Source organism: Molossus molossus, unplaced genomic scaffold (assembly GCF_014108415.1).
Source record: "Molossus molossus isolate mMolMol1 unplaced genomic scaffold, mMolMol1.p scaffold_m16_p_5, whole genome shotgun sequence".
NCBI lineage: Eukaryota > Metazoa > Chordata > Mammalia > Chiroptera > Molossidae > Molossus > Molossus molossus.
The window spans coordinates 78,923,128-78,940,584 of record NW_023425388.1 but is presented as its reverse complement, the minus strand read 5'-3'; the positions used below and the strand labels follow the sequence as shown (position 1 = coordinate 78,940,584).

Below are 17,457 nucleotides of genomic sequence, written 5' to 3'. Positions count from 1 at the left end.
GTAAAAGTAATAATAGTAGCAGCAGCAACAACAACAACAATAATAATAATAAAGTCAGAGAACAGAAGGCAGAGGAGAAATAACTAAACCATGATGTGTGCTTTTATCAGCTTGTGTGTAGTGTTCGGGAGAAAGAATAGAGATTATTTAATTTTGCTTGTCCTTGGGGAAGACTCCAGAGAAACAAGGAAATGTCAATAGAAATGTAAAATATCAGGAGGATTCTGCCAACCACAATATTGGTAGGGGAGAGACAAATATCAGGGAGTAGGAATATTCAAATATGAATTTTCATACAAATTATTTGTGTGCTCTGACTTCATACATAAGCACTACAGTAACAGCATCATAATTAGGAGCACAGGCTCAAAAGTCAAATTGTCTCCAACCTTTGAGGATTGTTTTCAGAACTTAATAATACTGCTGAGCATTTAGAATTTTGACATATGACCAATGTTTAATAAATGTTAGATATTGGGTTTTTTGTTTGTTTGTTTTATAACCTTTACCTTTTTTTAAAAAGTAAAGCTGGAGTCAGTCCCAGAATACTGTATATTCATGCTATACCTCAGATAGAGCAGTGTTTATTTGCCTGCATCTAAAATCCACTACATGAAATCCAAATGCAGTTGCATAGAAAAGCATTGAGTCTTCCAGTGTAGACTTGTGGCTAAACTATTCTAACTTATGGCAACAACAACAACAAAAATACCAGAAAGGAGAATCACACTCACCTGTCTTTCCTCTGATCCAAACCTGGCAATGTTTCTTTGAATCCAACCATTTTGTTTTAGAACTCATGTTCTTAATTTAAAAAATTTCTGGTAGTGAAAATTAATTCTGGATCAAATTTGGGCTTTACATTTTTTTTAGTAGACAAGACCTCATTTCCACTTCAATGATATCCCTCGATCTCATTCTTATTAATTATATTGTACTTAAGTTTATGAACATCCCATTCTTTATATCCTGTGTTTGGGATCCAAATAGAACAAGTGTGTTAATTGAAGGAAGTTGTAGAACTGGGTCAGAAAGAGAGTGTAAGGACATAGTTCAGGGTCAACAGCGATCCTTCCACTAGTGGACAGGAGACCTGGCAGGATGTCCACAGACAGTGACCAGAATGTGAAGGGAGATGGAAAAGGGGGAGAAGGGCTAAGTGAGAAAGCCTTACGTTTTTCTTATAGACTAACAAGGCACAGACCTATCACTCAGAGAGCTAAAACAGTCACACATGATTTACACCAAGAATGTTTTTCCTTTTTATTGAATTTATTGGGCAGACACTGGTTAACAAAATTAAACAGGTTTCAGATACTCAATTCCACAACATATCATCCGTACATTGTATTGTGTGTTCACCACCCCAAGTCAACTCTCCATCCATCACCCTTTATGCCTCCGTTACCCTCCTCCCCACACCAAGAATTTTAAAGCCACAGACTTTCACATTGTCATGTTCTGCTTCTCTTTCTATTCTCATTCAGATGTCTCTTTCTGTGCTTGTATCCTCAAGTTGGCTGGTTATAGTAGGATAGATTATTAAAGACTAAGAAAATGAAGAAAAAGTGTTTAAGTATAAGAAGTTAGACAAAAGAGAGCCTTCATAGATTTTCTAATAAAGACATAGCATGAGAAATGTTGAACGAAAGGCACTTCAGAGGGGCAGAAATCTACAGATGGACTAGAATTCAGAATGGAAGATAGGAGGGACCGAAAAATGGCGGCGGAGTGAACGGAGCTACACAGACCGTCTCCCAGAACCAAACTGGAATTACAACTATAACACAGACAAATCGACAGGAAAAACCAACAGCAAAGCAGCTTGGAGGACCATACAACGAGGGACACTGACTCCATCCCGGTAGGCTTGCGAAGGCGCGAGACGGGGCTGGAGCCCACGGTCAGCAGCTCGGCAGCTCGGCAGCGGCCTTAGCTGGAGCGGCGCCCGTGGGTTACACTCCCAGGCGGCCCCACAGCACAGAGACGGGACAGAGGCTAAAACAGCCACAGCCACTCAGCTTGGGCTCCGGCAGAGGGAGGGCAGACTGAACTGGAACTGTGTGGGGACACTAGGGATCTGGAGGGCGCTCAGAGCTTTGGCTGAGGGCAGCCACTCAGGACGGTGGCCACATTGCTCCTTCCCAGGGCTCTGAGGAGAGGCAGCAGCCCCTCCCTCTGAAATCCAACCCCACCCTGTGGGCCACTGAAGTGCTAATTGAGGCTCACTAACAACCAGCATCTGCCCGACCCTCGTGAAAGCCCCTTGGCTGAGCACCAGAGGGAGTTTTTCAATCAACTGACAACCCAAAACTCATCAATTAACCTAGACTGCTAGCCTCCAGGCAAAAAGCTAGAGGATAACAGTACCTTTCCTGGGCTGGCAACTTTAACCAGGAAAGTAAGACTTGACAGTGGTGTTCAACTTGGGTCCTCCCTCGCTCATCTAAACACAGGAGAGGGAGCCACAAGCAGCAGAACACCAACACCCACAGGGAGAACTTGACAGGCTCCAAAGCCCACAGTGATAGCCAAAATGGTGAAACACAGAAACAGAAGCCAAATGAAAGAGCAAGACACCTCCACCGAAGATGAGATCAATGTGGAGCAATTAGGCATGTTAACAGAGCTAGAATTTAGAGCCATGATCTTGAGGAAGCTGAACAGCATGAGTAAGGACATAGAGACACTGAAAATAAGCCAATTGGAAATTAAAAACCAACAAGAAGAGATAAAAAATGACATATCAGAAATGAAAAACACATTGGAAGGTTTAAAAAGCAGAGTAGGGGAAGCTGAGGACCGGATCAGTGAATTAGAAGACAGGGTAGAAAAAATCAACCAATCAGAAAAACAAAAGGAAAAAACTATTAAAAAACAGGAAGACAGCTTAAGAGAACTATGGGACAACTGGAAACGTAATAATATTCGCATCATAGGAGTCCCCGAAGAAGAAGAAAATGAGCAAGGGATAAAGAATATATTCAAAAAAATAGTGAGAGAAAACTTCCCTAATTTGGTGAAGGAAGAAGGCATTCAAGTTCAAGAAGCACAGAGAGTCCCAAGTAAGAAGAACCCAAACAGGCCCACACCAAGACACATAGTAATTAAAATGCCACAAATTAAAGACAAAGAGAGAATCCTAAAAGCAGCAAGAGATAAGCAACAGGTTACCTACAAAGGGAACCGCATAAGGCTCTGAGCTGACTTCTCACAAGAAACACTACAGGCCAGAAGAGAATGGCATGAAGTAATCAAAGTCATGAAAAACAAGAATCTGAATCCAAGACTACTCTACCCAGCAAGGCTATCATTCAAAATAGAAGATCAAATAAAGAGCTTCCCAGACAAGAAAAGGCTAAGGGAATACATTAGCACCAAACCAGCACTGCAAGAAATGTTAAAAGGACTGCTGTAATTAGCAGTAGAAATGGGAAGAAAAATAGAACCACACTAAACAAAAATGGCAATAAATAAGTACATATCAATAATCACCTTAAATGTAAATGAATTGAATGCTCCCATAAAGAGACACAGAGTAGCTGATTGGATAAGAAAGCATGACTCATCTATATGTTGTTTACAAGAGACCCACCTCTCAACAAAAGACTCACATAGGTTGAAAGTGAAGGGATGGAAAAAAATTTTCCAAGCAAATGGAAAGCAAAAAAAAGCTGGGGTAGCAATTCTCATATATGGTGAAATAGATTTCAAAATGAAGACTATAACTAGAGACAAAGTCGGCCACTACATAATATTGAAAGGATCTATCCAATAGGAAGATATAACCTTGATAAACATATATGCACCCAATATAGGAGCACCAAAATATATTAAAAATCTTCTGGAGGACTTCCAAGGAGAAATCGACAACAATACAATCATAGCAGGGGACTTCAACACTCCGTTGACAGCACTGGATAGATCCTCTAGGCAAAAAATTAGCAAGGAAACAGTGACTCTAAATGAAGCACTAGACCAAATGGATTTAATAGATATCTACAGAAAATTACACCCCAAAACTACAGAATACACATTCTTCTCAAGTCTACATGGGACATTCTCAAAGATAGACCACATGCTAGGACACAAACTAAATCTCTACAAGTTCAAGAAGATTGAAATCATATCAAGCATCTTTTCAGATCACAATGGCATGAAACTAGAAATCAATTGCAACAAGAACATGCAAAGACATTTCAACACATGGAGGCTAAATAGCATGTTATTAAACAATGAATGGGTCACCGAGGACATCAAGGAAGAAATTAAAAACTTCCTGGAAACCAATGAAAATGAAGACACAACAACACAAAATCTATGGGATGCAGCGAAAGCAGTTCTGAGAGGGAAGTTCATAGCACTACAGGCCTACCTCAAAAAACAAGAAAAATTTCTAATTGACTGTCTAACCTCACAACTGAAAGAATTAGAAAGCAAACAAAAAGAAAACCCCAGAGCAAGTAGAAGGAAGGAAATAGTAAAGATCAGAGCAGAAATAAATGACATAGAGACCAAAAACAATTCAAAGGATCAATGAAACAAAGAAAAGATAAACAAGGTTTTTCGAAAAGATAAACAAGATTGATGGACCCTTAGCTAGACTCACCAAGAAACAAAGACAGAGAACCCAAATACACAAAATCAGAAATGAAAGAGGAGAAGTAACAACCAACACCACGGAAATACAAAAGATCGTTAACAACTACTATGAACAACTATATGGCAACAAATTTGACAATCTAAGCGAAATGGACAAATTTCTAGAAACACACAGTCTCCCAAAACTATTCCCGGAAGAGATAGAAAACTTGAACAGACCAATAACAACTAAGGAAATTGAAGAGGTAATCAAGACTCTCCCAGCAAACAAAAGCCCAGGCCCAGATGGTTTCACGGGGGTGTTTTACCGAACATTCAAAAAAGAACTAACACCCATTCTCCTCAAACTATTTCAAAAAATTCAAGAAGAAGTAAGACTTCCAAACACGTTCTATCAGGCCAGCATAATTCTAATTCCAAAACCAGAAAAGGACACTACGAAGAAAGAAAACTACAGGCCAATATCCCTGATGAACATAGACGCCAAAATCCTGAACAAAATATTAGCAAATCGGATCCAGAAATACATCAAAAAAATTATTCACCGTGACCAAGTGGGATTCATTCCAGGGATGCAAGGCTGGTACAATATTCGCAAATCAATAAACGTGATACACCACATAAATAAAATGAAGAATAAAAACCACATGATCATATCAATAGATGCTGAAAAGGCATTCGACAAAATCCAGCATCCATTTCTGATAAAAACGCTCAGCAATGTAGAAATAGAGGGATTGTATCTCGACATAATAAAGGCCATATATAAAAGACCTACAGCCAACATCATACTCAATGGACAGAAACTAAAAACATTTCCATTTAGAACAGGAACAAGAAAGGGATGTCCACTTTTGCCACTCTTATTTAACATTGTACTGGAAGTCTTAGCCACAGCAATCAGACATGAAGAAAAAATAAAAGGGATCCAAATTGGAAAGGAGGAAGTGAAACTGTCATTATTTGCAGATGACATGATATTGTACATAGAAAACCCTAAAGACTCCATCAAAAATCTACTAGACTTAATAAATGAATTTGGCAAAGTAGCAGGATACAAAATTAACGTCAAGAAATCGACGGCATTCTTGTACACCAATGATGAACTCAGAGAAAGAGAAACTGAAAAAACAATCCCATTTACCATCACGCCAAAAAAATTACGATACCTAGGAATAAACTTAACCAAAGAAGTAAAGGACCTATTTGCAGAAAACTACAGGTCTTTGAAAAAAGAAATAGAGGAAGATATAAAAAAGTGGAAGCACATACCCTGTTCATGGATTGGAAGAATTAACATCATTAAAATGTCCATACTACCCAAAGCAATCTATAGATTCAATGCAATCCCCATCAAAATACCAACGACGTATTTCATAGAACTAGAACAAATACTTCAAAAGTTCATATGGAACCAAAAAAGACCCCGAATAGCCACAGCAATCTTGAAAAAGAAGAACAAAGTAGGTGGGATCACAATACCAGATATCAGGTTATACTACAAAGTGACTGTAACCAAAACAGCCTGGTACTGGCACAAGAACAGGCATATAGACCAGTGGAACAGAACTGAAAACCCAGAAATGGACCCAAGGCAATACGCTCAATTAATATTTGACAAAGGTGGCAAGAGTATACAGTGGAGTAAAGACAGCCTCTTTAATAAATGGTGTTGGGAAAATTGGACAGCTACATGCAAAAAAATGAAACTAGACCATCAACTTACACCATACACAAAAATAAACTCAAAATGGATAAAAGACTTAAATGTGACCCGTGAATCCATAAAAATTCTAGAAGAAAATGTAGGCAACAAAATTTCAGACATCATACGCAGCAGCAGAATTTTCACTGATACATCACCTAAGGCAACAGAAACAAAGGAGAAAATGAACACATGGGACTACATCAAACTGAAAAGCTTCTGCACAGCAAAAGAAACAATCATCAAAATGGAAAGGCAACCCACTGTATGGGAGAACATCATTGCCAATGATGTATCAGATAAGGGGTTAATTTCCAATATATATAGAGTGCTCATACAAATCAACAAAAGGAAGACAAAGAACCCAATTAAAAAATGGGCAGAGGAGCTGAATAGACACCTCTCCAAACAGGACATACAAATGGCCAAGAGACATATGAAGAAATGCTCAACATCACTAATCATCAGAGAGATGCAAATTAAAACAACAATGAGGTATCACCTCACACCTGTCAGAATGGCCGCCATCAACAAATCATCAAACAACAAGTGTTGGCGAGGATGTGGAGAAAAGGGGACTCTAATACACTGCTGGTGGGAATGCAGACTGGTGCAGCCGCTATGGAAAACAATATGGTGCTACCTCAAAAAATTAAAAATTGAACTTCCATTTGACCCAGTGATCCCACTGCTGGGAATATACCCTAAGAAGCCTGAAACACCAATCAGGAAGAATATATGTACCCCCATGTTCACAGCAGCACTATTTACAATAGCTAAGATCTGGAAATATCCCAAGTGTCCACCAGTAGACGAATGGATCAAAAAGCTGTGGTACATATACACAATGGAGTACTATGCAGCGGTAAGAAAGAAAGATCTCTTATCCTTAGAGACGACATGGAGGGACCTGGAAAGTATTATCCTAAGTGAAAGAAGCCAAGCAGAAAAAGACAAATACCACATGATCTCACTTATATACGGAATATAATGAACATAACAGTCTGAGGAATACAGTAGACCCAGACACATGGAAGTAGGGCACAGACTGACATCCCTCAGAAGAGGGGATGGGGGGTGGGGGTGTGGGACGAGATAAACCACAGAACTTATATGCATGTATGCATGACCAATGGACATGGACAACTAAGCCGGGGACGGGGCGGAGATGGGGTCGGGTGGGGGGTGCCAATGGGGTAAAAAGGTAAAATATCTGTAACAAAAAAATAAATAAAAATTCATTAAAAAAAGAAAAGAATGGAAGATAAACTTGTCATTCAGATCACGTATGGATTCTTACATTTTATTTGTATATCAAACAGAGAGACTGAGGTTTTGGGTTCAGTTCTGTTTAACCAACACTGATATCATACTGTGTGCTTGCGTATCTTATTGGCAGTTTAAGTTTTAAATTATTTATTTATTTATTTATTTATTTATTTATTTATTTATTTTTGTATTTATTTATTTGTTTGTTAGAGAGAGAGATCGATTTGTTGTTCCACTTATTTATGCATTCATTGTTTGATGCTTGTATGTGCCCTGACCAGGGATTGAAACCAAAACCTTGGCCTATTGGAACAACGCTCTAATCAACTGAACTACCTGGCCAGGGATTATTGGTAGTTTAAAACATGGAGTTACCATTAAAATTTGCTTTGGGTTTTATAAATGTAAAAACAAAATCAATAGTTATATATGTAGTTTTCTATGTGTAATATTTTAGCTGAATAACTCTGAAGAAATTGGAAAAATGTTTCATAACTTTATTTCACCTGAGATTGCTCAGATTCTACTAGAATTTTGAAAATTAAATAGCTTGGGAGAGAGTCAAGTAATGCATCCATAAAATTTCCACATGGCTAATAATTTCAAATTTTGAAGTCAGAAAAAAATACATTTGATTCCCGGCTCTGTCATATTCTAGCTGCAGGAGCTTACATTTCTCTAGTAAAATGGAGACAGTAAATCATTTCACAAAAGGTTTTCTGACTGTAATAGATCAGAATATTTTATGAAAATTACCTAACATAATTCCTGGTCCAAAATGTTTCATTATGAATATTAGTTTGCTTTTTCCCTCAATTCAAAGAAAAACCGAAAGCATGCATTTGAATTTCCAGAATTAGTCGTTTTCCTCACCATTTCACAGATCCACAGCTGACGTAGCCACTATTTCATTTTCATTCACAGCCACTAGCCTCCTACGTGTGCAGAAAATTGCCTTGGAATGTTGCACAGCCCTTTGCTATTTTACAAATCGCTTCAGTTTACCTAGAGGATAAAAACAACTTTAAGCAAGCAAACAAAAAATATAAAATCACATCTCCAAGAACTAGGAGACCCAACTAAGTCTCTCAATATAATGCATGGAGAAGTCATTAGAGCTCACTACAGGATGAAAATTGCAAGAAAGAAATTCATATGTGCTTTTGTTTTATTTTGTTCTTTAAAACAGAGTAAGAAGAGATGTGTATTTCAAGAAATCCCTCAAAGTTTTAAGGCATCTTTCCGCATTTTTATTATATTTTTGTTATAGGTAAGGTCCTATTTTTTTCTTTTCTTTCTTCTTACCATGCATGATGGAGCATGGGCAGAGTTGAGCAGACCTACTTCAAACCCTGTCTGGCTAATTACTATCTTACCTTTGGAGAATGATCTCATCTCTCAGAGGTGCCATTTCTTCACATGTAAATAGAATATAATACTTTATAGCATAATTGTGAGGATTAAATGAAGTAAAATATAAAAATTTTTCACATGGTATCTGGTATAGAGAAATGCTCAATAAATACCAGTGATGATTCATAGCTCTTATTATCAGGCAGGGGAAACACATATAGAAATACCTCAGGCCTGCCCTGCCAGTATGGCTCAGTGGTTGAGCATCAACCCATGTGCCAAGAGGTTGCTGGTTCAATTCCTGGCCCGGCACATGCCTGGGTTGTGGGCCCAATCCCCAGTGAGGGGCATGCAGGCGGCAACCAATTGATGTTCCCCCTCATCAATATTTCTATCTCTCTCTCCCTACTCCCTTCCTTTCTCTTTAAAAATCAATAAAAGGAATTTTTTTTTTTTTTTTAAAGAAAGAAAGAAATACCTCAGGCCCTGGCTGGCTTGGTTCAGTGGCTAGAGTGTCAACCTGTGGACCAAAGAGTCGCAGGTTCGATTCTGGTCAAGAGCAGGTACCTTGGCCCTGGCCAGTTTGGCTCAGCGGTTAGAGCGTCGGCCTGCGGTCCGGAGAGACCCGGGTTCAGTTCCCGCAAAGGGCACGTACTTCGGTTGCAGTTTGTCCCCGGCCCTGGTTGGTCGTGCGGGTGGCAGCCACTCGATGTGTCCCTTCACGTCGATGTTTCTCTCTCTCTCTCTCCCTTCCTCTCTCTCCCTCCCACTCTATCTGTAAAAAAAAGTGGAAAAATATCCTCGGGTGAGGATTAAAAAAAAAAAGAGCAGGTACCTTGGTTGCAGTTCAGTCCCTCGCCCTGGTTGGGGTCATATGGGAGGCAGCCAATTGATGTGTCTCGTTCACATGGATGTCTCTGTCTGTCTGCCTCTTTCTCTCTCTTTCCCACTCTATCTGGAGATAAATGGAAAAATATCCTTAGGTAAAGATTAAAAAAAAAAAAGAAATACCCAAGTAAGTTCACATAGAATTCAAGCTCCCTGAAATTCCTTAATGAGATAGAACTGTAAGGAGAGAGGTGTGTAGGCATAATCTTTAATGGAAGAAAGTTAATTTGTTTTATATATTCTTTTCTATAAATAGTTTGTTGATTTTTAGAGAGAAAGGACAGGAGAATAGAGAAACATCAAGGTGAGAACATAACATCAATGGGCTGCCTCCTGTATGCCCCTCACTGGGGGATGGAGCCAGCAACCCGGGCGCATGCTCTGACCGGGAATCAAACCAGCAACCTTTCAGTTCACAGGATGATGCTCAACCAACTGAGCTACACTGGCCAGAGATGTTTTATATATTCTTTTTTTTTAAATTAATTTTTGTTACAGAGGAGACCACAAGCAGGATGGTACCTTTGCCAAAACACAGCCAAGCCAGCCTGAGGAAGGCGATAGGCCCGAAGCATATTCAGTGTCTGTTCCTCACTCTTCAACCCCCAAACTTCAAGAACAGCAAAATTTTAAAATTGATATAAAGTTTTTTTTCTTATGAAAAAAACTTTAAGTAGCTTTTAGGAGAAGAGAGGGGGAAGTGATGTCACCAAATAGAAACTACAACCTAGATCCAGCCTGTACATTTTGTGCTCTCTGTTTAACTGCGTGGTCTTGGACAAGCCACCCTATCTCTAGTTTCCATTCCTTCTCTGTCTTGAAGGGTTACTGTGAGGAGCAAAACGAGATGATGAGTGTGAAAGGACCCCTAACATCCCTCTTCCCTTACCTGCAATGGACACATTCATCTAGTTGCTACAGATATTTACAAATTGGCTTCTGTCTTATCTAGGCTTTCTCTCCATCCTTCTATTTTTAAACCACTCCTTTCAGTAGCAGCTCTAATGTCTGGTCTTACTTGACTTTGTGCTTAGACTTACCTCTCTTTTGCCATGCTTTTGCATCTTTCAATAGCAGACATCACGTGGTCCACTACCAGGCCCAGACTCTGCACTCTCATAAGAGACTGTGTTTAGAGGCTGACCTTTGGCTCCACACACAAGTTTACTCTGCAGGCTCCAGCTCTGGGACAGTGCTCTGGTTGCCAACTAGTAACCGCTAACCCAGCCCAACACCATTGGCCAGGGAAGGGCTATGGAAAGTAAAATTCCTCTCTCTCTTTGTCTGTGGGGTTAAATGGAAGAATGCTGGCTTCCAAGAATCCAGTCTCAGTGCTGTGGCCTCCACAGTGAAGAGTGGTTTGAGCTAAATGTATGCTTGAAATAACACTGTACTCTTTTAATTCCAGCTGGCCAGAATCTCCCTTGCCTGCCGTAGTATGAACTAGTATAGGTCCCAGGACTCTCAGCAGCACAGGACACAATATTAGGAATATATTTCTTAATGGACTCAAATCCTAGGCCTGAGAACATGTGCACAAAGGCCCAAGTAGGAGTGGAGGGATGAGCTTCCAGGTGGATTCTTGCTCCTGAGAAGTAGTTTATGTAGTATAAATGGCACAGACCATCCTGAGGACAGAATTCCTGGGCCGCAGTGACACTGTCTGTGTCACACTGTCTGTGGCTCTTAAATTCCTACAGCATCAGGGAGGAAGGTAATGGGGGATGTTGAGCTCAGCAAGAATTTCCCTGCTGCCCTGGCCAGTTTGGCTCAGCAGTTAGAGCGTTGGCCTGCGGTCTGGAGAGATCTGGGTTCGGTTCCCGCTAAGGGTATGTACCTCGGTTGCAGTTTGTCCCCGGCCCTGGTTGGGTCGTGTGGGTGGCGACCACTCGATGTGTCCCTTTCACATCGATGTTTCTCTCTCTCCCTCTCTCTCTCTCTCCCTCCCACTCTATCTGAACAAAATATCGAAAAATGTCCTCGGGTGAGGATAAAAAAAAAAAAGAATTTCCTTGCTAAATATGTACTAAAATGCCCTACTATAAAATAAAGGGAGTTAAAACTACACTAAGAGGACCTAAAAAGCCCTCTTTCCTCTTCAGGCCCAGATTCAGCCTCCTCTTTACATTTCCTTCAGAAAAGTGCCAGGAACCTCTAGAATCAAATCACATCCCAGTTAACCATTAACTTGTGAGATATTGATCAAGTTACTTCACCCTCTTGACTTTAGCTTGCCCTTTTGTAAAATGAAGAGTTCTTGTTCAGTCCAAAAGTCTGTGATGAAACTCAGTTTTAACATTGCAGTAAGGATTAAATTATTCTCATCTTTCAAGTTGATGCTTTTATATTTGGAGTGAATGGAACTATTCTGCTGAAGAGAATTGAGTATCTCTGACTTTGGATGCTCTGCAAAAGCATTTTATGGGTCAATGACTCTCAACATTCCCCAGACCAATACATTAAGTAATGAAGCACATTCCCATTATTAACAGTGTCTCACATTAATATTGACCACATATGAGATGGGATGGCCAGGTATCAAATGCAGAGAAGGTACACTCCTCAGGTGATTCAAATATGTCCTTCTCACACTATGTTAGGAATTGCCATTATAGTTTGAATTCACCTACTGAAACATATAGGCTGGAAAAGTGTCAAAAGTAAGAAACATCCAAGGGGTCAGAGAGATCTTGATGGGCAGGACTGAAAATAAATCTACTCCATGCAGTTTGAGTGTGTTTTCTGAAATCAAGCCATTGCACAGCTTCTGGTAGAGCAAAAGACTGCAATAAAAATAACCAAAGAAAAAGAATGTGAATAAAAATGTCATTAAATTTAAACTTTTCCAGTTTCTAATAGTAATCACAAAGTTAATAATGCTTGATTTAGCCAATAAAATAATACAAGTGTGTGTTAAAAACACACACACACAACTTAGAAGCCTTCCTTTCCACTTTTCTTCAGTTTACCCCACCAAAGAAGGCACTCACGGTGTGAAATATACATGTTCACACCATTCTTTATGTTTGTACAAATGTACAGATTTATTTTGACAAAAATAGAGTAATACCCCAATATATTTACTTGAATTTTTTTTGTGTGTTTACAGATATCATGGCTTTCTTTTAAAGTTAATATATAATTATATAGAGATAGAGATACAGACCTAGAGATAGAGATGAAGAGAACAACGAGAAAAATAGGGAAAGATCATGAAATATATTTGGTAAACTATTCCCTACTTATTAAAAGTCAGGCTTTTTCAGCTTTTCTCTTGTCAGAAACAAATCTCTTAAAGAAATAATTATTTACATATATCCTATATCCTTAGATATCTTTAGTTTATTTTTACAGGTTACAGGCCCAAACATGGTAATGCTATTAGAGGGTGTGATGGTTTAATTTTAAATAATGCAAGAATGCTTTTTAAAAGGTTTATTCTGCTTTGTAGTCTCACCATTGATGCATGAGAGAAACCATTTTCCTACATTCCCCAGCAATGGATGTAATGATCTTTCTAATTTTTACTTACTTTAAAAGTGGAAATACCAACAGCGTTATTGCTTCCTTGTTATCTTTAATTAGTCATTTGCAATTAATTTTCTCTGAATTACCTGTTAGTGCCCATTTTTATATTAAGTAAGTTATTCTTTTACTTTTAATTTGTAAAAAGTATTATATTTTGACCATATTTCTAATTTTTTAAATTAAAAATATTTATTTTGATAACTGATTTTTTAAACTTTAACAATAAAGCTTTCCATATATCCACTTGTAATTTATAGTTGTGACCGTTTTCTTTAATTATATTGATGATCATTTTCATATGCAAGTGAGTATGCACATAAATTTGACTATTTACTATCTCACCACCCATAAGTATGAGAATCTTATTTCTGTCATGTGCTTGTACAAGTTTATAACGTAGTTTGAAATAAATTCAGTTTTTTTCTTTATGTACAAATGTAACATATTAAAAATAGCTTCAAAGTTCTAACATCACATTCAAGAAAAAAAATCAATAAATGTGTCATTCTCAGGTAGTTTATCTTCCCTCTATTTAATCAGAAGACTATTTTTAAAAGGTACTTTCCTTTTTCATTATTATTCTATTTCATTGCTCTATTTCAATTCCAGTTTCATCCCTTCCTCCTCTATTCTTCCTCTCTTCCTCCCTTCCTTCATCTCCTTTCCTCACTCGCTTCTTTCCTTTCTTCTTTTAACAGTGTTATTCTATTTTAATGGGCTATTTAAATTTCAGGTTTTTTTCCCTTTCTTCATTTTCTTCTGTCTTTCTTTACTTTATAGATCAGATAATAAACATCCCTTGAAAAGAAAAAGCAGGTAACAATATATATTATTTTATCCTCTTAGAAAAAAAAGTATTTAAAAGATAGATAAGTGACAAATACTTTAAAGTATCTTAAACACATTTGAGACACATAGATCAACTTGATGGGACATCATTTCATTGTTTTCAAAATGTACTAGTTAAAGCAGGAAGTATCATTTCTGAGGGGAAAAAGATTAATGAGAGCAACAGCAGTGATTAATTACATATGCCTGTGATAAAGTCTATTTGCAAAGAAGTCTAGATCCTATCAATCTAATGAAGAAACATTAAAAAAGAATTCAAGGACCTGCTTTAAAAACATGAATTTTTCAAAGTTATATTCCGCAGAATTTATTTCATTTTAGATTCTTATCATTTTTAGCTTAACAGAATTTAAATTATGAAATATTGAATACTCCTTCCTTTGATACATTTTGATGACCTTGATAGAGGAATGATATTTATTATTATATTATTCAAAAAAGGGGAGATTTTTCAGAGACTTTTATAAGTTCCTTGGTATTTATCATTATAACAGAGTGACCCTAAAAATGTCATTACCATGGAACAAGACACAATATGCTAGACAAAAAGAAATTAAATGATGGTGATGGAAGGAGACTAGACTTTGGGTGGTGAGCACACAATGCAATATACAGATGATATATTATAGAGTTGCACACTTGAAACTTATATAATCTTATTAACTAATGTTACACCAATAAATTTAATAAAAAAGAAAGAAGTTAAATGATATGTCGATTAAGGGTCAGGACCTGAATTTAGAGCAAAGTTGATCCTCCACTGGTTATCCTTCAAGGACAAACTATCAAATGGCATCTCTGTTCAGATGGTACATCGGTCAATTCTGCACTGACATATTTAACATCATCCAATACATTTAAAAGAATTTAGCATACCTGGTAAAATTTTGCAGACATCTAAACAAGGGTTGTGATCCTCTATTAACTATAATAATGCTTATCATTATTATTGATAATGATTAAGCATTTGCTATGTGCCTTGCGTATAATAAATAAATGAGATTTTCCAACCTTTCCCTATCAAGGTCACTGAAAATAATTCTGAAAGTTTATTTTATATGGAGGAGGCCCTAATGGAATTGACAGACCTTCACATTCCAATGTAACTCAGGTTCATAGGAGAACAGCACCTACATCTTTGGGTTGGTATAATGACAGAAAGCTGTAATTCCTGATTAACTGTGCTCCAGAAATGTGTGGTGACTGGTATCATACAGAGGTAATGGGTCCTCTGCATTTTGATAAGAAGTAATTCTCAGGAGTCTTCCTTAGTGCCATGAATGTTGCATACCTTGGGCATCAAGAAATAGAGAATAAAAAGGAAAAAAAGGAAAAGAGAAGGGTAAATAAGAAAGAAGAGATCCATTTCAATTTTTTTAAAATTGCAACTGCTATTCCACTTAGTATCATTACAAATATATTCCAAGCAATGGATACATACAAGTCTGAAATATTTAGGCTGGCTAGTAAAACCAATTGAAACATTGGGCTATAGCTTCGAGGATTTTCTGATCAATGTTAAAGGGTTAGCAGGCAAGATGATGGGGACTTTCTTGAAAACCCTGGAGGAAAACTTGAAGAATTAATTGAAATTCAAAAAGATATTTATTAATGAAGAGTTAGAGGATTGTATTGTATATATAACACTGATGAGATAGATAGATATGATAGATGATAGAGATAGATGGAAGATAGATGATAGATAGATAGATGATAGATAGATAGATAGATAGATAGATAGATAGATAGATAGATGACAGATGATAGATAGAATGTATGGGTAATTTAAAACTATACTCCTTTCTACCCTGGCATGCTATAGTAGGTGACAACATTGTATATTTCTTAAATTTAGCCCCTATTCACTGCCTATGAGGTTGATAAGTTGCAACTTTTGAGCATCATGAAGACAGATGACAGAGTTCTGTCATAGGTTATTTTGGAAAGAATATAACCTAAGAGGCAATGCCATAGACATAGAATTATCACACTGTTCTCTACAAGTTTTACTCAGGGCTCCTTCTATAATTCTAACATGTATTTGGATTTATCACAGTTCAAGGGCCCATTTTCAGACTCAAACTTTGTTCTTCCTATTGCACTCCATACTGGCTTTATCTTACTTGGAAGGAGAATTTTGGTTTTGATGAAATATTATTACTTACACAGTTGTAAGTTATATAAATAACACCTACAATCCCTATGCAAAATCTTTCCCATATTGTGACAAGCTTAATGGCAATAGTTATGTAGCTAAGCTAAGCCCAATTTTCTATACATATGGAAATATTTACTATATGATGAGATACACAGAAATCATTGCATAGTTGAAAATAAAACTTTTTTACTCTATTTTGTAATGCTTTTAGCCTACAAAAATGTTTCACTCAGCTTCCCTTACACTAACATATTATATAACCGTAGCACAATTATCAAAATCAGAAAACTACTAGTGGTGCAATACTCTTAACTAAACACAGACCTTATTCAAATTTCACCAATTTTTTACGAATGCCTTTTTTTTTTTTTCTGGTCCAGTATCCAATCCAGGATTCCACATTGTATTTACTTCGGTCTCATTAGTCTCCCCAGTTCTGAAAATTCCTCAGTTTTTCCTGTCTTTCATGACCTTGAGATTTTTGAAAAATATTGACCAGTTATTTTATTTAATTTGGATTTGTTTTCTCATGATTAAATTGAAGTCATGTATGTTGGCAATTGTGCCACAGAAACGATGCACCTTTCTCAGTGTGTCCTATCAGGAAACGCACCATGTTGAGGTGTCATATTATTGGTGATGTTAACCGCTGTTGTTTGGTTAAGATCATTTCTACCACATGTCTCCACTGTGAAGTTACATTATAATGATGTTATAAGTACTATCATTTCTATTTTTTGTATCTCAAATTGTTCCATATTTGGCAATTCGAAGTTTCTTTCAATATGCCAATTTATATTTTTCAATACTTTCTTATTCTTAGGCACCACAGATATTCTAAACTTTGCATAAGTTTCCCCTTATTCCTGAAATCAACCATTTCTCTAAGGAGCCATGTTTTCCATTATTGGAGAATGAACTTTAAAAAATATAATCTCATCACTAGGTGTGCTCCTTACTGCAGAGGTTTCATTGCTTCTAGGTACTCCCCACAGGAAGTTTGGAAATATATGTATATATGTTATCCCATGCGCATCTACACATCTACATTTAATTTTCTACTAATGTAACTAAGAACCTATTTATTAATCTATCTATCTGTCTG

At 37.3% G+C, this 17,457-nt stretch overlaps 1 long non-coding RNA gene across 1 annotated transcript; it reads right to left on the bottom strand.

The window, feature by feature from the left end:
* Positions 1–8,454: 8,454 nt before the first annotated feature.
* Positions 8,455–15,470, bottom strand: LOC118616877. The gene is made up of 3 exons (XR_004956724.1): positions 15,329–15,470; positions 12,448–12,600; positions 8,455–8,581 (listed from the first exon to the last, which is right to left on the bottom strand). It is a non-coding gene; the product is annotated as an uncharacterized LOC118616877 (long non-coding RNA).
* Between the last annotated feature and the right edge of the window lie 1,987 nt (positions 15,471–17,457).